The 24,018-nt window shown below is 35.7% G+C and overlaps 1 non-coding gene across 1 annotated transcript; it reads right to left on the reverse strand.

The window, feature by feature from the left end:
- Positions 1-14,881: 14,881 nt before the first annotated feature.
- Positions 14,882-15,009, reverse strand: Gm23015. The gene has a single exon (XR_003956095.1). It is a non-coding gene; the product is annotated as a small nucleolar RNA SNORA17 (small nucleolar RNA).
- Between the last annotated feature and the right edge of the window lie 9,009 nt (positions 15,010-24,018).

Consider the following 24,018-nt stretch of genomic DNA (forward strand, 5'->3'; position numbering starts at 1 on the left):
GTCATCTATGTCAAGATTCATACATATATAGTTGGGTGGGTTTACAAAATGAAATAACAGGATAACAAATCAGAGAATATGCCTATTCATATATATTTCTCACTAATGAAAAACATTGGGAAGGACAGGCAGGGGCAATAAAAAGAGACAGAGCCAAACGTACTCATAAATCAGTCTTCTGAAAGTCGATCAAAATGTGGAGTTTTAAAAGTTATTTTATTTATTTACACACTAATGTTGTACCCCCAGTATCCCATCCCAGAATTCTTCACCCCATTCCCCTCTGATTTGCTTCTGAGAGGCAGCCCCCCACCCCAAAATCTGGGCATCCCCTTTTCCTGGGGCATCAAGTTTCTATATTAGACATATCATATAGACATTTAGGCTAAACAAGGCAATACTCTACATATGTGCCAGGAGCCTTACAACAGCCTTTGTAGCCTCTTTGGTTGGTGGCTTAGACTGTGGGAACATTCAGGTGTCCCGGTTAGTGGCCAGTGTCTGTGAGGTTCCCAACCTTAAAAGGGGATGTATGATATATACTCACTAAAAAGTGGATATTAGACAGAAAGTACAGAATACCCATGATACAACCCACAGACCCTAAGAAGTTTAACAAGAAGGAAGGCCCATGTTAGGATACTTCAATCCCACTTAGAACTGGATAACAAAATAATCATTGGAGGCAGAGGGACTTAGGGACCTGGGTGGGAGAGGAGAGAGGGAGGGGGAAAAGGGAGGCAGGATCATGTATGGAAGGTGACTGGAGAGAAGCCAGAGGGCCAAAAGAATGAACAGAAACATGCAGCTGCGAGGGCTGAGGGGGTGAGAAGGTGGGGAGTAGGGTAGAGAACCCTCTTGAAAGTTCTAGATCTTGGATGTGAGAGGGCCCCAGGACTCAATGGGGTGAGCTTACTTGACATGCCTAATAGAAGGGAGATGGAACCAGAAGAGACCACCTCCAGTAGTTACTCCAGGCTCCCAGGAGAGGGATGGGGATAACAACTCCCATTCAAAATGTGTTTTAAAAATTTATATTCCTCTGCTTCTGATTCAAGAGCATGTGAATTTATAAGAGTGCAATATAAAATCAGAGGCGTCTGCTTGTCTAAAAGATCATTTATTAAATTTCAGATATAAAAATAAGATCTTGAATTGTCCAGAGAGAACAGAAAACAGAGTTGCTAAATCATGAACATGATGTTAGCTTGACCCAAAACTCAAAGGAGAACAAGGAAGACAAGAATAAAATTATAAAATATTAAATTGTTATATGAATTTAATAAAATAGAAACACTGCAAATATAAATAAATCAAAGGGGGGAATGAATGTAAGACATAATATAGGAATGTTTCTGAGTTAAAATTATTCATTAATGGATGGTTCAGTAGATGGGATGAAGGCAAGTTACCTGTATTGTTTAGGTGTTCATCATTACATGAAGACTTTGCTGAAAGGTCACATTATAATGTTTTCACACATAAGCTGCAGAACACAGGGACAATGGCAACCATTAATTAGGTACCTCAAAATAAATAAATAAATAAATAAATAAATAAATAAATAGGAATTTGAATATATAATTATGTAATTACACATATTATTTCACACATACTATTCCTTCCAAATTTCCATCTCTGCCTTCATCACTTTATGCCTGATACTGGAAATATAGCTAGCTATACAGGGCTAGTGAGGTCAATGACCTTATAAAAGACTTCATTACTGCCACTGAGCTATAGTCAGAATAATTTCTTACTACATTCTGATTCATACCCTTATTTCCACGTTTAATTGTAACCAAACAAATATCAACAAATTTCCCTTTAGAGCAAATAAAGACTATTGCAAAAAAACTGTAACTGTCCACAAATTAGAGATTGAAAATTATGGGCAGCCCAGACACAATGACTACATCTATTTTGAAATGTCTCTTTTAGAAATTGTTATATAATCAAGAGTGGAACAATAGCAATATCAATGGACATGTTAGTGTGGAAAGAGGAAAGTATCACAACTATTGGAAACGAATGGTTACTGGGAGAAGGAGAATTATCCTCTCAGAGATTTTTCCCCTTATTGGTTATTCAATGCATAACTGTTAGACTTGAAGTCATATATATGCAAACAGTAAGAACAGACTCAGCATGTATATATTTGTACATATATGCATAGGCATAAATATGTTTGTAATAATAATAATCACAGAAAAAAATGTTATCAACAAATGATTTAGAAGAATGATCTGGAGTTAAGAAAGGAAGCTGGCAAGGGCCTGGAGGGCAAGGTGCCAAGGAAGCATCATGAAAGTAACATAATTCTATTTCAATTAAAATCATTTTTAATTTTTTAAAGAAGAAATTAACCTATTTCTCCACAAATTACTTCAGTTGTGGCATTTTATTACAGCAGTAGAAAACCTAAGAAAAGAGGAAATAAATATTATTTAATGTATGATCAGATTGAAAGATCTGTCATATACTTGAACTGCGTTTTTTTTTTCCCAATACTGCAAGTGAAACTAAAAAAGAGCAGTCTATATGAGACATCTGACAAAGAAAGAAAAACACTAGGTAATGTTGATTACAGGTACAATTTTAAAAAGCAGTAGAAAACAGAAAGAGAAAGCAGAAAATTAGTTGACCCAGACAGCATGGGGTAGTGTTTAGAATGAAATAATACAAAGTTGCAGTAGATATACAGAATAAATGCTAAAAATTTCATCTATAGTTTGAGGAGCACATATATCTACATTATTACAAAAACAAAATTAGTTTGAAAAGTATATTTTAGGTACATATACTACATGTGAACAATGACTATGTTAATTTGCTTTTAAGACACTACCTATAATAACCTGCTTATTTGTGTAAAACATATAGTGTAACAATTGTATAGATAAAAATAAAGGAACAAGACTGGAAGGCCCAGGAAGTTTAGGTGGCAGGTGGGGTAGAGGGTAGGGTCATTCACGTGGAGATGGGGTGTGGTGGGGAGGAGGTGTGGGATATTGAGCAGTCAAAGGTGGATAGGGAGGGGCAGGGAATGGAATATGGAGTGTAAAAAAATGAACTGCAAATAAAATTAAATTTAAAAATAAAGGAGCAAATAGGAACATAACTCAAGTGTAGCAACGTGCTCAATATGTACATAAAGCACGGACTTGCTGTTAGATGTTGTGATTGTTGTTATCCAGAAAGCATCACATAGTATGAGGTAAACTGGTAACATGATGAAACAGCTCTTCTGTGGAAAGTCATTCATTCAAACTTCCAGAGCATGAAGAGTACGCGTGCTATTGACAAAAGAAAAGAAGTTTGAGATAAGTAGATGCTTCAAGTTAAATTTCTGATAGTGTCATGTGATGCAGTCACAACATGGTGTTTTGCTAAGGCAAAACCCGTGGGAGGACATGTGACATTCAGAGAGTATAAATAGTACTGAACAGTGACATAGAGCTGGCATAGCTTGCTTCTTGGTCTCATATGTTTGCTGACCTTTAACTCATTGAGAGACACACAGTAGAGAACTTCCCTTGGTGTCCCAGCTAGTCCTAGTTCCTCCCACTGACTCATGGTGATTTGGTGGAAGCCTGGCTGTTTCTGTTAGATTGTGCTACTGCTGCTAATTCATGTTTGGTGTCTTGACTCTACTGAACTAGACTGCTGGTATCCTGACCTCATAGACTAGAATTACTCCCATAGAACTACTTCTAAACAGGTTCACATCCCCTTGTCCTATTTATCATCTTTTCTCCCCTACCTTTGGACAATGGGCTAGAAGGGGAGTTGAAGCTATTGAGAACCCTTTAAAAAAAGTAGGTTTTGACAACTCTAAGCTCAGGGAGACAGAAAGTGATAGAACCAGCAGTATAACATTGGCTATCCTAAATTATGCCTTAGGATAGGCCAGGCAGGTGAGATGAAGAATTTGCAACTTTGATAGAAATGTGATGGAATAAATGAGAGGAATAAAAATGTAACAAATGATATCATGACGTTTAGAGACTAAGAGAATAAAACTGGATTGGATAATAAAACTGAAGACTCAGTAAACTGAGGAGGACACAAAGTTGTCAAATGCTGTGTCAAATGCACAGTCATTTCAAATTTCATCTCACATGGAGTCAGAGTTCATTTTCCTTTTATTCAGACTGTATACTGTTAGGTATACTAACACGATACGTTAGAAGTGGCAAAATATTTTCATTGCCATACTTTGAAGGAACTGCTAATCTCAGCGTTTGGGTTTGTGGATTATTCACTGCAATTGACCTATTGGAACAAATTGGTGGATGCATTTGCGTAGGTAAGAATCCAATCTCAAGCCAAAACAAACATTTTACCTCAATTTCCTTTTAGGGCTGATGTGTATACATAAGAAGTCTTGAATATAAAAGCTTTTTTCCATTTGAACTGGAACAAGAAGGAAACCAAAAAAAAAAAAAAAAAAAAAAAACCAAGTAAATCAGACCTAAATGATGGCACAGGCAGTAAAAGTGCCTGCGTGCCTGCTACCAGTGACAGCCTGAGTTTGGTCTGTGAGACAATCATAGTAGAAGGAGAGAACTGACTCCCACAAATTGTCCTCTGATCTCCACACATATGCTATAGCATGTACCCACAAACACATTCAGTCACATACATACTCTGACAAATAAATGTAGCAATTTTTTAAAAAAAATATGCGAATAAATAAAAATGAAAAATAGAAATATTTGAAATAGGGTAATGTAAAATTATATACATTTGAAGCAGTTCACTCAAAATATTTAATGTATATTTATATTACTATATATATGAAATATAAATTTTATATATTTATATTGTGAGCTCTGATACTAAAATAAATAAACAAGTACATGAATTACCAGGGTCAATGTTAAGAAATAGACCTTTAGACACTGAGTATACATCTCAGTGAATTAGCCTGAGAAAGAAAAAGATTCAAGATGGCAAAAAAAAGATCCATAATAGCTAAATAAGGAGATTGTGAGAAGATTAGAACTTTAGGGAAAAATAGCTAACTTTCACAAATTGGTTTGTTTACCTACACCTTCTGTTCACACATAAGGAACACAAATTATGATTTATGAGCAGCAGAAGGTTGCTTTACATTTCTACACAAGGTTTCAATCTGGTCTTATGGTAAAATAATGTGCCCAAGATACAATCATCTCAGCAAAGGACTGGACTGGACGATAAGCCCTGGAATGACCTCCCTGAAAGCCTGTGAGAGAATTCCCTACATGAAAACTCCTCACTCATCAGTGCACTCGGGCATTTAATGGGAGAAGTTCTGATTTCCCACTTTGTAATTGTTTCTTTAATGAAAATCCACTTTTTTCATAAGAAACATTTGAAAATGCTGGTACATTTGGAGCACTAGCTTCACATATAGTGAGAATAATTTATTTTAGTTTGTGTTTTGAATTTAATATTGCATTTTATATACACATGACCCACACACACATCCAGTAGGATCTACTTGATGTATTAAGTAAATTATATGAGTTATATGATCCAAAGTTACAAAAAGTACATTCCACATAAATTTTACAAACCAAGAAACATCTATAAATATTTATGTGGATTGAATTCTTTATTTTAAAAATGTATGTTTATATGAAACCAATGCACATTTCAACTATCATCTAAACCCAAACTTTAATATTCTAAAGTATTATCTAAAATGTAACAATTGCTAATTTTTAATTGCAGATAAAAGTGGGCATGAAAGATTTGTGTATGTTTTTCTATTTGAATGACTTACACATACCCAGACCTCATGTAATTCACATTGTCTCTAGATGAGCCCAAGAAGGAAAGCCAAGGATACAGAAATAGAAATGTATAAATTACTTAGTATAGTTTATGTATGCTTTTTATAAGTGCATGTTAATTTAGAATTGCTTCTCCTTAGGCTTGTCCTTTTCAGAATTCTCCCAGTTCTTTCAATTTATATTCTGCCTTCTTAGTGAACTTTTTACAATTTCTCATTAGTAGAATACACATTTTGATGCTCTTATTTGTATATTACATAAGTTCTTCATTTTAAATGAGAAAATGTGCTTTCTAGTTTTCTACTGTAGAGTGAATGGTTTGGTATAATGATGTCTGTTACTTTAAGCTAAGAAATGAAATAAAATTTTCATCTTTTAATGTCACAAGATCCATTATGTTCATGATTTTTTTATTCATGAACACACTGAGTATCTAATATGAGTTACCAAATCAAGAGAGTAGAAAATAAGACATATTACTACACATACAAAGATCACACTACAAATATGCTTTTCATGTAGGCTAACAGCTACAAATAGCATACTGGAAGAGAGTAGAAACAATGATGATCTGAGTGTGGGGAAAAATGCCAAAGAGATTTCAATGATAACATCTTAGCCAGGAGACTAATCTCTTCAGTGCATGATCTCACAAAGATGCCATTGCCTTGCACTACCACTGTGAGATTTGAGTCACAATGCATAAAGTAGAATTCATGGTAATGAATGAGATTATTTAACCTAAAGCAGTATATGTCTGGAAAATGTTTTGTGTTGAAAGAATTTAAGCACTAATTGGTGGGAAAATAGGCATGTGAAAAATTTCGTAAGGATTGAATTTATTTTATAATTTATAAGAATAGTTACCCAACTATAAAATGAACAGACCATTATATATTTGCTGAAGGCTATCAACATATTAATCAATGATTTTCTAATTTATAGCTGATTTAAATAAGACCATAATATAGCAGCTGTCATTTATCTATCATCTTTGTATCTATATCTATTTATTTATATTTCATCATCTATCTATCATCTTCATCTCTCTTTATCACTTATCTATCTATCATACATCTGTTTATATACTTATCTAATCTATGATCTAACTATGGAGCTCAATAGAGAGATGGTAGATGGATAGATAGATAAGTATAGATAATCATAGATAGATAGATAGATAGATAGATAGATAGATAGATAGATAGATAGATAGATAGATAGGATAGATAGGTATCTAACTTTCTGCCATCTAGTTTGATTAACATATGTCCTATTTGTTGAAAGAACAAAAGAAAGGACAAATGAAAATGAGGGATTTTATGCATTATTTTGCATTCACTGTACATAATCCTCTATTGTGTGTTTTCTTTTCCACTCCACTTCTATTGTACCATAGTAGTACAGTTAGGTATCAGACCATTAGAACTGCCTGTCTCTCAATGATTTCAAATCTCTATAGTGTTCTCAGTTCACAATACTCATGTAAGTGTGCTCCAGGTAATGCATGATAATTGAGCCCAATAAAAAGAAACCAGTTATCCCAGGTATCTAGTAAGTGTTGTATTTAAAATGTGTACTACTGAGCTGTGCTTTTCCTATTTATTTTGTCATCTAATTTGGAAAATACAGACAGGCTGTTTTGCTGGTGGCCCCTAAAATCATTTTTATGTGTTCATATTTTAAAATATTTGACAATAACACTTTGTTTACCTTTACTTCTGACCTAGGTTCTTTGAATTTTCTAGCTTTCAATCACTTTTATTTTTACATTACTACTATTCTGCTTCTTTTATCAGTTATTTTAATTATGCTACCATAACTCTAATAGTTCTTAGTGTTAAGTCCAGATTTCTATGTCCCCAAACACTTCAGAAACAACCAGGAGTCCAACTCCTATGCAAAAACAAATAGTTTTTTTTTTCAAGATCCAGATTGAACCCTCCAACCTCTCTAGCACAGTTGATGGTGTGGAAGGTCCTCGGCTGGTTCAAGCCTTACCTATCTATCTTGATTGTTGTAGCATGGTAAGGGGCTTTCCAACTTGACAATTTATGATTGGTTGACAATTGCTTGCCAAAGTTTTATTGTCTAGCAGTGGCTTCAGATTGGTATGAACAGTGGTTGCTAACTTAATCAATCTACTTTAAGACAGTCAGTAATCTCCACTTAAGTGATAGTTGATTTGTACAAAGAGATAATAATGGATAAAGAAAAAATGGATCAAGAATTAACAAATGGGACCTCATAAAACTTCAAAGCTTCTGTAAGGCAAAGGACAGTGTCAATAAGACAAAAAGGCAACCAAAAGATTGGGAAAAGGTCTTTACCAATCATAAATCCAACAGAGGGCTAATAATCAATATCTACAAAGAACTCAAGAAGTTAGACTCCAGAAAAACAAATAACCCTATTAAAAATTGGGTACAGAGCTAAACAAAAAATTCTCAACTGAGGATACCAAATGGAGGGGAAGCCCCTAAAAAAATGTTCAACATCATTAGTCATAAGTGAAATGCAAATCAAAACAGCCCTGAGATTCTACCTCACACCATTCAGAATGGCCAAGATCAAAAATTCATGTGACAGCAGATACTGGCAAGGATGTGGATAAAAAAGTACACTCTCCCATTGCTGGTGGGATTGCAAGCTTGTACAACGACTCTGGAAATCAGTCTGGTGGTTCCTCAGAATATTGGACATAGTACTACCAGGAGGTCCAGCAATATCACTCCTGGGCATATACCCAGAAGATGCTTCAACTTGTAATAAGGACACATGCTCCACTATGTTCATAGCACCCTTGTTTATAAATAGCCAGAAGCTGGAAAGAACCCAGATGTCCCCCAACAGAGGAATGGATACAGAAAATGTGTTACATTACACAATGAAGTACTAATCAGCTATTAAAAACAATGAATACATATAATTCGTAGGCAAATGGATAGATCTGGAGGATATCATCCTAAGTGAAGCAACCCAAATACAAAAGAACACACATGATAAGCACTCACTGATGAGTGGATATTAGCCCAGAGTCTCAGAGTACTTAAGATATAATTTGCAACAGACATGAAAGTCAAGAAGGAAGACCAATGTGTGGATACTTAGATGCTTATTAGAAGGGAGAATAAAATACCCATGGAAGGAGTTAGAGACAAAGTTTGAGTAGAGACTGAAGGAATGACTATCCAGAGACTGCCCTAACTGGGAATCCATCCCATATACAATTACGAAAACCAAAAAATTTGTGGATGCCAACAGTGCTTATTGACAGGAGCCTGATACAGCTGTATCCTGAGAGGCTCTGCCAGTGCCTGACAAATACAGAAGTGGATGCTCACAGCTATCCTTTGGATGAAGCATAGGGTCCCCAATGAAGGAGCTAGAGAAAGTATCCAAGTAGCTGAAGGGGTTGCAGCCCCATAGGAGGAACAACAATATGAACTAACCAGTACCCCCAGAACTCCAGAAGACTAAACCACCAATCAAAAACAAAACAAAACCAAAAACAAAATACAAAAGCAAACAAACAAAAAACATGGTGAGTTCAGGGCTATAGCTGCATATGTAGCAGAGAATGGCCTAGTTGGTCACCAATGGGAGAAGAGGCCCTTGGTCCTGTGAAGGATTTATGCCCCAGTTTAGGAAAATGCTAGGGCCAGGAATTGAGAGTGGATCGCTTGGTGAGCAAAGGGAGAGGAGAAGGGTTAGGGATTTTCATAGGGGAAACTAAGAAACAGGATAACATTTGAAATGTAAATAAAGAAAGCAAACTTATTTATAATAGCCAGAAGCTGGAAAGAAACCAGATGTCCTTCAGCAGAGGAATGGATACAGAAAATGTGGTACATTTACACAATGGAGTACTACTCAGCTATTAAAAAGAATGAATTTATGAAATTCTTGGGCAAATGGATGGATCTGGAGGATATCATCCTTAATGAGGTAACTCAATCACAAAAGAAGTCACTAGATATGCACTCACTGATAAGTGGATATTAGCCCAGAAACTTAGAATATCCAAGATACAATTTGCAAAACACAAGAAAATCAAGAAGGAAAACCAATGTTTGAGTACTTCATTCCTCCTTAGAATAGGGAACAAAATACCGAGGGAAGGAGTTACAGACACAGAGTTTGGAGCTAAGACAAAAGGATGGACCATCCAGAGATTACCCCACCCAGCCCAGGGATCCATCCCATAATCAGCCACCAAACCCAGACTCTTTTGCATATTCTAGCAAGATTTTGCTGAAAGGACCCTGATACAGCTGTCTCTTGTGAGGCTATGCCAGTGCCTAGGCCCCTAGTTCTTGCAAACTTTATATGCCCCAGTACAGGTGAATACCAGGGCCAAGAAGTGGGAGTGGGTGGGTAAGGAAGCAGAGTGGGTGGAGGGTATAGGGAACTTTCAGGATAGCATTTGAAATGTAAATAAAGAAAATATCAAATAAATAAATAAATAAATAAATAAATAAATAAATAAATAAAGTGATAGTTGCTAGTGGTGGAGTCACTATTTGCTTCGAATTGTGATTGTTACTAGGGTGACATGGTTCCTGGAACAAGTTGGGGTTTTTCCAGTAGCTGGGTTCATTCAGAGGGCAACATAATCATAAAATGGAGTCTGAAAGAAAAATACAGTTTGTAATGTTAAATTAGGCCCTTCACTTAAAAAGCAGTCATGACCTTTTCTTTGTTTTATCTTGTAAGATAGTCAATAGCGTGTTTGATATTTTATTTTTTCTTATGTCCACCATGTCATCTTTGAATAAAATATGATAATTGAAAATCTTTCTTTGTAGATATTTTATTATTATTAACATTAACGTTATTATTTATTCCTATAATACTTATTTACAGATGTTCTATTATTAGATGATTTTATATGGACAACCTGCAGAATTTGCTTGAAAGCAAAATTAGTTTTTTAACAGTTTTGAATTCATACTTGAACACATTTTCAACTGTTTTCATCAATGCATAAAACACACTTACTTAATAATTAATAAAACAAAAATTGGTGTATCATGGCTCACTGCTTTACAGTATTCTTCGTTAATAGTATGTGTAGAACTACATACAAATATATATATTTATATGTGACATATAAATATATATCTATGTATATATAAATATATTTATATATCTGTTATATGTTATATAAAATATATTTTTAAAATTATATGTGTTATATATTTAAATACATAAGTATTCAGAATATGTATTTAAAATGGCATTAATGTTGTATCTTCATCTGTCTATAGAGATCTATAGTGGAATTCCAGATATGACCCACGTCTCTCTTGTTATTCTAGTCTTTTAATCTTGTTAGATTATCCGTTTCCATTAATATGAATACCACATAATCACAAGGTGTTTAAAAGGCCATGCTTACTTTGTTTCTTTGCCTCAGTCTTCATCTACAAACCTGAAAACATATTGTTTATTGATAACACATTCAGTTCTTAATGATAGATTTCCAAAAGGAAGTAGAGAAAAACTAGAGAATAAATGTCATTTTTGTTAAAAGAAGGCATGAGCAGTGGTGTGAAAATGAACATGTCTACAACTGTTGAAAAGGAAAGATTTGGGGAGACCAGTGCACACATCTAAAGCTGTTCTCGCAGGATGAACGTCAGGCTAGGAGAGCGTATGCCTGGCTGTATATTCTCTTAGCAATGTTTGTTTTATTTCCTGAGGTTATAATATCTTTCACCATTTCCCTCTTCCCTTTCCTCCTTCTAAACAATCCCATATACTACTACTTGTACTCTTTCAAATTCATAGCCTCCTTTTTAAAATATATCAGCAGTATATTTATATCCTAAATACAGAAGTATACATTGTTTAGTGTGTATGATGCTATATGTATGCAGTGTATTAATTGGCTATTCAACAATACATTGTAAGCCCTAAAAACATGTATGCAAATAGCCTAGATACACTTGAATCAACACTATGAGGCAAAGTTGAGGAGGTTCTTCTCTGACACATTATTGTCTTCTCATTCACTGAGCCTCCCTTCCTATCATCTTCCTGTATATTTTCTGTCTGTTTTGTCAGTCTAGCTAATCGCTACTTAATTTTCTTGCCTCTTCTGTTCATCGAATCCTCTTTTAAGATAAATATACTACTTTATTGGTTTCTAACTAGTCACTGTATTTTTTCCTTGCTCTTCCATTCCTACTTAGTTATTAAATATTCTATTGTCAATTCTATTCTTGCCTAGTATTACATTCAGGTCTGTGACTGATTTGGCATTCTCAAACATTAGATGATCCATTTAGTTCTCCCTTAAAATTATGTGTGCTTATATACTACACACACACACACACACACACACACACACACACACACACGTGTAAAAACAATAATCCCAAAAAGTGTATTGAATGGAGAGTAGAAGTGTATAGGAACTGTTCAAAAGCATGCAGTTTTGAGGTGTTGATAACAAGAAATGGAAGGGGAAAGTGATGTAATTGTATTTCAATTGAAAGCCTATTAAAACTTTTTTTCTAAATCAAAAATAAAATCATTTATTATTCACCCACAAAGAATATGAAACATCACTTAAGGATAATTAGCTCTCAACAACACTTCCTTTCCTTTGATCAAAAATAATGTCAAAATAACATTGAGAACGATTTTCATGATAATTTGCTGAAAATAGAAATTTATGACATCAATGCCACTATAAAATGAATAAAGATAATTTATAGTGTCAAATTTTAAGCCTTCTAGTTTTCAACTAACCATAGTAAATTATTTTCTTTGACGTTAAAAATGAAAATGTATTATTAGCCCAATTTGAAATGTTATTATTTTAATTCTTTTATTTTTAAAAAATATATTATTATGTAACTTTTCCTCTTCCTTTACTTTACACAACTTTTCCTATATGCACTTCCTGAGTCTTTTCAAGCTTACACTCTCCTTCTTTATGAGAATGTATATGTAACACACATATATGTACATATAAATATGCATACATACATATATATGTACAGACACACATATATGTATACTCATTCATATATATACATATACATATATATAATTTTCTATATATTTCTATATCTTTACTAATTCCTAAGTACATATATACAAACTTATCAATCTAGATAATATTCCTTGTGCCTCTCTTTCATGGAAGATCTCAGCAATTTGATACCTAATATCAAATGATCACCCCTGAAAATAAATTCACGGAGATGTAATTTAACTATCATTAGAAAATTGTGAAATCTGGATTGAATGAAATGAAACACTTTATAAAACGTACTCGAGATAAGTATTTCTAAATCCTTAACTTTATACTGAGACTTTGTATGCAAGCCATGTAAACCAGTCCATTAATTCCTGGTTGTATTTGAATGTAGAACAAATGTTCTGAATAGCAACGTGATACTGCTCTCCTCCAAACTGGCTTCCTTGGAATGGAAGAAGCATCAGGGTTAAACTAAATTTAACAATGATTATTTCTGTTTTGAAATGTATTTAATGAATGACTTATTTTCCCCATTTTGTAATTTACCCTAAATTTTGATCCTACAGAGAGTCTTAGAGCAATCTTTTAAATGTTATAGGATGAACATGGCTAGTCATTCAGGATTTTTTGGTACTGATTGAAAAAATATGGCTCATAATTTTTAAATGATTTTAATAGTTTAATACAGGGTTATTATACATATATTTATATAATATAACACACACACACACATACACACACACACACACAAACACACACACACACACACACACACTGCTAATCTACCAGTACTTGAACCTCACTGGGACTCCTCTCAGATATCCTGTGTTGCCCAGTGTCATGGGGATCCTGTAGTTTTGGATCTGTAAGACTGGCTCCTTCATGCACTTCAGCAGATCATCTATTGAGGTAGATGTAGGGGTGGGCCAATTCAAATTCCTGGATCTGGGCCTGAGAGGTATCTGAGCGAGTCAGCCCACCAGCTCTCCTTGTCATAGGACCAAGGCAAGCTCAACCCTGCTGCCTGTGTGACATACAGGACCCACTCTCCCAAATTTTGCAGCTGGTGAGAGACTTGGAAAGTCCTCTCACGCTCTTGATCTCCATTTTTCTCATTTCCCATCAGCCATAGATTCCATGGGACACATGAGTGGAGGAAGACATCACTCCCTCCTCTGTGTCACCACCCAGCAGACATGAAGTAGGACTGACATTCCTGGACTGATGCCCTCTGGGCCAGATCACTGGCAACTGCCTTCATCCAGGGCCAGCTCTACTCTTCTGCTCAGAGAAGTGGCAGGGTCTGCTGTCTGTAGTGCTGTATCAGGAGAGGAGCTGGACTAGTTCCCCTGCTCTCATAAACCCAGAGCCAGCTCTCCTGCCTGTTGTAGGTGGCAAAGAATAGGGTTGGGGAAAGAATTTCTCTTTTGCCCACACTGCTGCATGGCAGACAATTTGTGGGGCCAGCTCTCCCATGTTCACATTCTTGGGGCTGGGTCATATGCAGCACCTGCAATGAGTGCTGCCTGTTTTCAAGAGTACATTAGCTGGCTAGGGCCAGATACAAATCTCTAATTCTCATATTCCTATGGCTCTGAAGGTGCCCAGATGAGGGGAAGGGATAGTACTGCACAATCCTCAGACACCAACATGTCCCCAGAAGGCAGTCCAGACAGGAATATCTGCCTGGCTTTTCACGGTAACAGATGCCTCCTGCTGCAGAGCTCCAACACAAATATCACCCCCAGTGACCATTGTTTCAGGTGGTATCACTGGCTACACTCACAAAATGTTGTTCCTCACTACATTAACTCTCAGGTTCTGCCTCTTTTCATTGTGCTCAAGCCCTTCTGTTTCTCTTTCTCATTCACTTCTCCATGTCTTACATTCTCCTTTTAGTAGTTCCCAAGGTCTCTAAATGTCTGGGGTCCTATCAAGCATGGTCTCAGGAGGGAAATATCCTCTTGTGCATTATGGCACTAAGCAGAAACGGTCATCTCAGGCATGGTCTTTTCTCTCAGGCCTGATGGTCAACTCAGATTAGCTCCCTTTCCAGATGCCTGGTACAAGACTAGTGGTGATGTCAGGGTCACTTTTTTCAAGAAATGTTAGACTACTAATTACTCAGTTCATAGGTCAGAACCCTGAGCATCTACATAGCCTATCTTCTTTCTGCCACCTACTGACACAGATGTGACATAGCAGCCATTCTTGTAAAAACTCTATGGCAGAGTGTCACATACTTTTAAAACACCTGCTCTTATCCTTTTTATCTATCACATTATTTTACTTGGTTTTTAAAAAGAGTTTTTGCATCCATATTCATTTAAATATGATGATTTCATTCTGTATATTATAAAGTGTGTGTATGTATATATATATATATATATATAAGACTGTATTTATTCACTTAGGAACACACACACATATATGAAAAAAGTGGTTACTAAGTTTTAAAAGAGGAAGAAAGTATTATGAGAAAGTTTGGAAGGAAAAAATCTCTCTCTCTCTCTCTCTCTCTCTCTCTCTCTCTCTCTCTCTCTCTCTCTCTCCCTTCCTCCCTCTCTCTTGTTTGTGTGTATGTATATCAGAGACTAGTATTAAGTTCCTATATGCAAGTGAACATGTTTTTGTTTCAGGCTTCCAAATAACTAAGGTTATAGATTTACAGGCAAAACTGTTTTTCTTAGAATAGTTGCTTTGATATTTTTTCAGTATTAGATCTTTAAAATAAAATATCAGATGCTTAAAATGCATTTGCTTTCTCCAATATAAATGCTTTGCATGTCATTGTGAAACAACAAAGATTGCCAAATCCAAATTTGACACTATCCCAGTTCTCTTATAATATCAATTTCCTCTCTGTGTCTGATCGCTCTGATCTAATCATAGAGTATATTACTGTTTTTACCATAATCCCTCTCTTTTCACTCAGTCTATATATTTCCTGTTCTAATTAAATTTTTAAGATTGAAACTTATTTTATACATTTATTCTAATTCATTTAATTCCTATTTTCACCTTTTGTGAACTACTTCTGTACTTTAAGTACTACTCAGACATTTTCTATGGCTGTTAATTCTGGGATGCTTCAGCCATTTTGCTCTTTATTGACCTAAAGACATAAAGTCACATGTAAGATACCACTCTAGTTACTGTTTCTGAATTATATCTTTGAGGAAGTGAACAGGCCTTTCTTGGAACACTATATTTAAATGATTTAAGCAGTACAAAGGGAATGTATGCTACTTTTAGAGAAAAAAATTTCCAGTAAGAAATGTAGTTTGAGGAAATGTGTTACAATGCTTGGTGATGTCACCCCTTAAAAGAATAGAAACATTTTACTAACAGATTTCTCAAACGGGGTTGGGAAGTTAGCATTTCATGTTCTCAGGATCAACTGTGACCACATGAGGAAGGTAGATAAACTCCTCCACTGATGCATATTGATATTTGAAAATAAAAACATCCATGTCCATGCTAGGGATAACTCTTTGGACCAGAATTATTTAGACAGGTGAAACTGTAACAGAAATATCAATATAAGAGCCTGAAGACATGGTCTCATCATATAAAATTCAAATTATAATATCTTAACAGAATTAAAATTAGACTCCTAAGTTCACATGATATTAACATAAGACCTTAGCATATCAGTCAAGTATGAAAATCATTTCTACTTTTTAGTTACTCATTTTATTTTGTTTTCCCCAATGACTCAATATTACTTCTGGTAAAATGATTCATATCCATTTTCTAAAACACTGCAGATGAAGAGCTCCTACCATCTGTTTAGGTTTACAAATCTGTAACTTAACGCTTTTCCTTGATCTTGGCCTCATGTAGACTGATTGTGTTCTGGGGCACCTCATTTGTTTTATTTAAGCATCTCCAACTTCCTATAATAGAAACATCTCATGATATTGCAGCTAGAGGCCACTTTGGCTACCTGGTGAACTTATTGGTCATGGGGTAGCAATATTTTGCTGGAAGATATAGTTTTCACTTGCTCCTCTCCCCTTGAATGTGTCTATACATTCTCCTTGCCCACTCCTAGGTTTACATCAGTTGTGATTCTCTTTCCTGAAAAACATTTCTATAACTTAAATTTTCACATAGTCTAACTCACCTAATGAAAGCATTATGAATTCTTACCCTGGGCTAATATCCACTCATCAGTGAGGGCATATCATGTGAATTCTTTTGTGATTGGGTTACCTCACCAAAGATGATATCCTCCAGATCCATCCATTTGCCTAAAAATTTCATAAATTCATTGATTTTAATAGCTGAGTAGTACTCCATTGTGTAAATGTACCACATTTTCTGTATCCATTCCTCTGTTGAGGGGCATCTGGGTTCTTTCCAGCTTCTGGCTATTATAAATAAGGCTGCAACCATATAGGAGGAACAGCAATATGAACTAATCAGTACTCTCAGAGCTCCTGTCTCTAGCTGCATATGTAGCTGAAGATGGCCTAATAATCCATTATTGGGAGGAGAGACCCTTGGTCATGCAGATTATATGCCCAGTACAGGGGAATGCCAGGGCCAGGAAGCAGGAATGGGTGGGTTGGGGAGCAGGGAGGGCGGGGGATGTATAGGGGACTTTTGGGATAGCATTTGAAATGTAAATGAAGAAAGTATCTAATGAAAAATTGAAAAAAATTGTTAAAAAAAAGAATGAATGCTTACCGTGAGGAATTCATACATTAGTAAGGGATCCATACCATCTGCAGACAACAAATCCAGACACTATTGCTAATGCCAAGAAGCCCTTGCTGACAGGAGCCTGGTTTATCTGTCCCCTGAGAAGCTCTGCCAGAGCCTAATACAGATGAGGTTGCTCACAGCCATTGAAGTACATGGGGACCCCAAGGGAAGAGTTAGAGGAAGAACTGAAGGAGCTGAAGGGATTGAAACCCTAAAGGAAGAACAACAATATCAACTAACTGACCCCCGCCCCTGCCAGAGCTCCCAGGGTCTAAACCACCAACCAAAAAAACAAAACAAAACAAAACAAAACAAAACAAAACACACATAAAGGGGAACCCTATGGCTCCAACGGTGTAGCAGAGGATTGCCTTATCAATCAATGGGAGAGGAAGTCCTTGATCCTGGGGAGGCTCAATACCCAAGCTTAGGGGGATGCTAGGGTGGTGAGGTGGGAGTGGGTGGGTGAGGGAGCACCCTCATAGAGGCAGGGCGAGGGGATGGGATAGGTGACTGGCAGAGGGGAAACTGGGAAGGGGGACAACATTTGTAATGTAAACAAATAAAACAACCAATAAAAATTTTATATTATTTAAAAGTAAATATTTTGCTGCAAACATGCCTCATTTTGAGAACTAATACTGTACAGAACTGCACTTAGTATAAATGCATACTGCAAATTATTTGTGCTGAATATGTGACTGACTATCAGATTCTCACATAATCATCAGTGAAACACCCTCCAGTCACATACAGCAAACTCATCCCCTCAGGTCCCTGTCTTGTAATTATCACACTCTTCAAAATTGGACATGTGTTGATCTGTATCCTATCAAGCTATATCTTCTCTTTTTTCATTACTCAGTTTGTAACATGCCTGCACACTCTTGAACAACATTCTCTGAGTCTTGCCATGTTCTGAATAATGTCCAATTCATGTTATAGTCCTTTTCTAAAATTCTGATAAATTTAAAGTTTAGATTTTTTGTTTAACCATGTAATATGAGAAGACGATGTCATGCACTAAGTAAAGATAGAATATTAAAAGCAGTAAGGGAGAAAGGTCAAGTAACATATAAAGGCAGGCCTATCAGAATTACACGAGACTTTTCACCAGAGACTATGAAAGCCAGAAGAGCCTGGACAGATGTTATACAGACACTAAAAGAACACAAATGCCAGCCCAGGCTACTATACCCGGCCAAACTCTCAATTACCATAGATGGAGAAACCAAAGTATTCCACGACAAATCAAAATTCACACAATATCTTTCCACGAATCAGCCCTTCAAAGGATACTAACAGAAAAAAACCAATACAAGGACAGAAATCACGCCCTAGAAAAAGCAAGAAAGTAATCCCTCAACAAACCAAAAAGAAGACAGCCACAAGAACAGAATGCCAATTCTAACAACAAAAATAAAAGGAAGCAACAATTACTTTTCCTTAATAACTCTTAATATCAATGGACTCAATTCCCGAATAAAAAGACATAGACTAACAGACTGGCTACCCAAACAGGACCCAACATTCTGCTGCTTACAGGAAACCCATCTCAGGGAAAAAGACAGACACTACCTCAGAGTGAAAGGCTGGAAAACAATTTTCCAAGCAAATGGTCTGAAGAAACAAGCTGGAGTAGCCATTCTAATATCGAATAAAATAGACTTCCAACCCAAAGTTATCAAAAAAGACAAGGAGGGACACTTCATACTCATCACAGATAAAATCCCCCAAGAGGAACTCTCAATTCTGAATATCTATGCTCCAAATGCAAGGGCAGCCACATTCATTAAAGACACTTTAGTAAAACTCAAAGCACACATTGCACCTCACACAATAATAGTGGGAGACTTCAACACACCACTTTCATCAAGGGACAGATCGTGGAAACAGAAACTAAACAGGGACACAGTGAAACTAACAGAAGTTATGAAACAAATGGACCTAACAGATATCTACAGAACATTTTATCCTAAAACAAAAGGATATACCTTCTTCTCAGCACCTCACAGGACCTTCTCCAAAACTGACCATATAATTGGTCACAAAACAGGCCTCAACAGATACAAAAATATTGAAATTGTCCCATGCATCTTAATAGACCACCATGGACTAAGGCTGATCTTCAATAACAACATCTTCTTTACAACATTTTTTCCCTTTCAGAGTTACACAAATTTCTTGTCCTTCATAGTAGCAGAATGTAATAATTTTTCAGTAGGCATTATGAGCTCCAAACTGGCAATATAGTTAAGTTCATTGTAAATTACTTCCCACATTTTTAATTAGGTATTTTTCTCATTTACATTTCCAATGCTATCCCAAAATTCCCCCATACCCTCCCTCCCACTCCCCTACCCACCCACTCCCAACTTTTGGCCCTGGCGTTCTCCTGTACTGAGGCATATAAAGTTTGCAAGTCCAATGGGCCTCTCTTTCCAGTGTTGGCTGACTAGATCATCTTTTGATACAAATGCAGCTAGAGTCAAGAGCTCCGGGGTACTGGTTAGTTCATAATGTTGTTCCACCTATAGGGTTGCAGTTTTCTTTAGCTCCTTGGGTACTTTCTCTAGCTCCTCCATTGGGGGCCCTGTGATCCATCCAATAGCTGACTGTGAGCATCCACATCTGTGTTTGCTAGGCCCTGGTATAGTCTCACAAGAGACAGCACTATCTGGGTCCTTTCAGCAAAATCTTCCAAGTGTGTGCAATGGTGTCAGCGTTTGAAAGCTGATTGTGGGATGGATCCCCGGATATGGCAGTCTCTAGATGGTCCATCCATTCGTCACAGTTCCAAACTTTGTCTCTGTAACTCCTTCCATGTACTTCCCCCATTTCTAATGCAAACATCTGATCACTTTATTCAACTCCTTAATAGTTTCGATAAATATATTGTTGTATTGCTTTTTGATAAAATGGAAACAAAAGTTGCATAAATCAATAAACCAGCTTCTTCATATAAAGGAATAATTATTTTTACATCCTCTGTGTGTGTGTGTTTCTCTCTCTCTCTCTGTGTGTGTGTGTGTGTGTGTGTGTGTGTGTGTGTGTGTGTGTGTGTGTCTGTGTCTGTGTGTGTCTGTGTTCTGTGTGTCTGTGTGCATCTATCTGGAGGCTGGGTGTGATTTTCCTTTTGTGTTGGTGTGACTAAACACTGACCAAATACAACTTGGGGGGGAATGTGCTTATTTTGTTGTACAATTCAGTTTACACTCTATCACTGGGGAAAATGAAGGTAGGCATTCAAGGCAAAACCCAGGAGGCAGAATCTGAAGGAAGGCCATAGATAAAAGTGTTCATGTCTTGCTTTTCATGTTTTGCTTAGACTATCTTTTATATAATGTAGAAGCAGCTGGTCAAGAATGCAAATATCTACTCTGACCTGGGTTTGTTAATCAAGAAAAAATCCTAACAGACTTTCCCAAAAGTCAATATTATTATTGAGGTCTTTTTTTTTTTATCTTCAGAAGGCCATTGCTTATAAAATATGATAAAATTACTAAGCATAATAAAGATGTAGTTTGTATAACTCTATACAAGAGTATACAGATTATTTATATGTTACATATATTTATGTTGTGCCCTTACTTATGCATTGGCTCAGTAGATACTAGACAAAATCCTAGACATTTAGATGAATATTCAGGCTATTTTTGAAGAATTATTGAAGTAGTAATCATAGTTTATTTGTCCCTAAGCTCATTTAAACAGATCCCCTATAAGCAAGTTGAGGTAAATTCTGACATATAAGAAATTTAAAACTTTTTATTACTTTTAGTACATAAATTTAGTTGAAAATCCTGTCTCAGGATGAGCACAATGTAACTTTTTGAGGAATATGGACAGAGAAGAAAAATATTTATTATTATTTTATGGAGAAAGCTCACTGGTCATCATGTTCTAATATGTTTTGGATTTAACCTTTGTCTTTATCCTTGGCCCTAGTCAAGTTGTTTAGTATTTTTAAGCTTTAATTTTTCTCTTTTACAAAAATGAAGATAAAATAATATATCCTTGATTAAATAAGTTCATGGGTTAAGAGTATTCAGTATAATGTTTTTTTCTTTATAAACTGTGGAAACATTTGGAGTTATTGTTTAAGAGAAACTTAGAAACCGGTTTTGCATGGAGTCATGATATAACTACCATAAAGGTGATAAAAATAAACTCTGGCATGATTCACTAGTCAAAGCTATTATTTTACATAGAGGAACTAGAATATCATTGTTGATCCTGCATTATCAGGGGTGAGAAAACTTTACCAAATATTTTCTACTAAAATGATCCTTGAAAGCTGAGCTTTTAGTTTAAACAAGTGAGTTCAAATGTCTAATGCAACTACAAAAAAATTAAGTGAAAAAGCAGAAGCAAAATAGTTGGGCACAGAATCAAATACATTCTCCAGCAGGCATCAATGGGAGAAGAGTAGAAAAAAATGTCACATGGAGTTTCTAATCAACTAAAAACATTCCAGACAGGAATATTACCAGATAAGACTTCCATCATCCCTTTCATCATTTCTCTTATCATCACTGCATATAACCATTTTCATTTTCCATAAGATATACACTTTTAAGTAAGAGCTAGCATCTTATAGATTATTCCAGCAACACTAATTATGTACCATATGGTCTGGAGACTTGTGTATAATAGCCATAATTTCAGTTCTAAATGAGTGAATTTATTAGTATATGACTAGTAAAGGTTTAAGAAAAAAATAGCTGTGTAGTTGCAGATACATACAGGATGTATGGATTGATAGATAGATAGATAAATAGATAGATAGATAGATAGATAGATAGATAGATAGATAGATAGATAGATAGATAGTGATAGACATGCAGATAGATAAAATATCCTTGGATTAAACACTTCCAAATGCTAGAGATACCAATTAAAGAAATTCAGACATGAAAAGCATATTCATGGAAAATAAACACAACTGTGAATTCAGCTTTCACCTTTAATTTCCCCCATTCCATTTCTTACTTTTCTATTAATTTTTATTGGATATTTTATTTATGTACATTTCAAATGTTAGCCCCTATTGAGGTTTCCCCTCCGGAAACCCCTTATCCCATCCTCGGTCCCCCTACCTCTGAGGGTGCTCCCCTACCAACCTTCCCAATCCCACCTCTGTATCCCTGCATTCCACTATACTGGAGCAGAGTCTTCACAGGACCAAGGGCCTCTCCTCCCATTGATGCCCAACAAGGCCATCCTCTGCTACATATGAAGCGGGATCCATGGTTAGTGGTCCTGGGAGCTCTGGGAGTTCTGGTTTCTCCATTCCATTTCTATTGGATACTATGTATGTCTAATTTGATGATGTTATCTTTATCTAGTGTTCATTGTTCTTTATTTGAAACTTTCTTGGATTAAGGACACACTCTGCTTTGTACATGGAGGGCTAAGGGAATAGATTAGATCAAAGTATATTGTATCAATGTACAAATTTCTCAATAAAAATATAGTGAAACATATTGATGTCTTATATGAGAAAGAAGACACTTAGGGCATTGGCAGTCTCATCCATACATTCTGAGAAGGATTGTTCTGCTTTTCCTCTAGTGTTTGTATGGATAAAATACCATATAATAAAATACAAATAATCTTTTCCTTTGAACTATATAATTATCCTTATGTGGGTGAAGCAGAGTTGAAAATTCAAAAACAGACATTACAGAAATAAGAATGGATGCTTGATGATTTTGACTTCAGGTAGCTTTTAGTAGTTATATTAGCGAACAGCTTCTCTGACAGCAATCATGTAAATTTGATGTTAGACTCTTAACAGTGAGAGTATGAACTTCTACAACTCTCCCACAAAGTCTTCAAGTTACTAACATAGAGACTTATAGATTTTTATACTTTTTAATGTTTTTAAAGGTATGCTCTTCTGTAGCATCTGTAGTTTTAATTTAGAAGTCTGATCATTCCCAGCATATGGGTGAGTGGTACATTATATAGCACCAATGTTGGTGGCTGCTGCAAGCATTATGCATTGCATAATTAGTCACTAGATCAGAAGGATGGACCATATACACTATAATGGGCTCAGTGTTGATAAGATGTGATGTTTAAGTGACTGTATATTTGATGCATTTTAACTTTGCAATCTTCAACTTAAAATGGGTTTATCAATAGTTCATTTTGTAAGTGCTCATCTTGCTGTTAAGTTTATTCTTTTTCCTCTGTTCAAATTGATTTCAAATGTCAGTTTAGAGTCTGATCAAGAAGAAAAGATATATGACTTTGGAGGGACTCATGTTCTTTCTATTGATATCATCAATCAAGTGACAAAAAACAAGTTTGAAAATATATCTTTGAGTTTGTTAACCTGAGAATGACATAAAATGAAGCAGCATTTAGAGCAGGTGCAAAGAACACTTCTATTTATGGAAAAGAACACATTTGAGTGTATTTTTAGAAATACAAAAGAATATATGAAAAATACATTTCAAAGGCCCTGATATCTATATGTAAATAATAGAGCATAGAACTTATGACCATGATACCATCATT

This window comes from Mus musculus, chromosome 5 (assembly GCF_000001635.26).
Source record: "Mus musculus strain C57BL/6J chromosome 5, GRCm38.p6 C57BL/6J".
Lineage (NCBI taxonomy): Eukaryota > Metazoa > Chordata > Mammalia > Rodentia > Muridae > Mus > Mus musculus.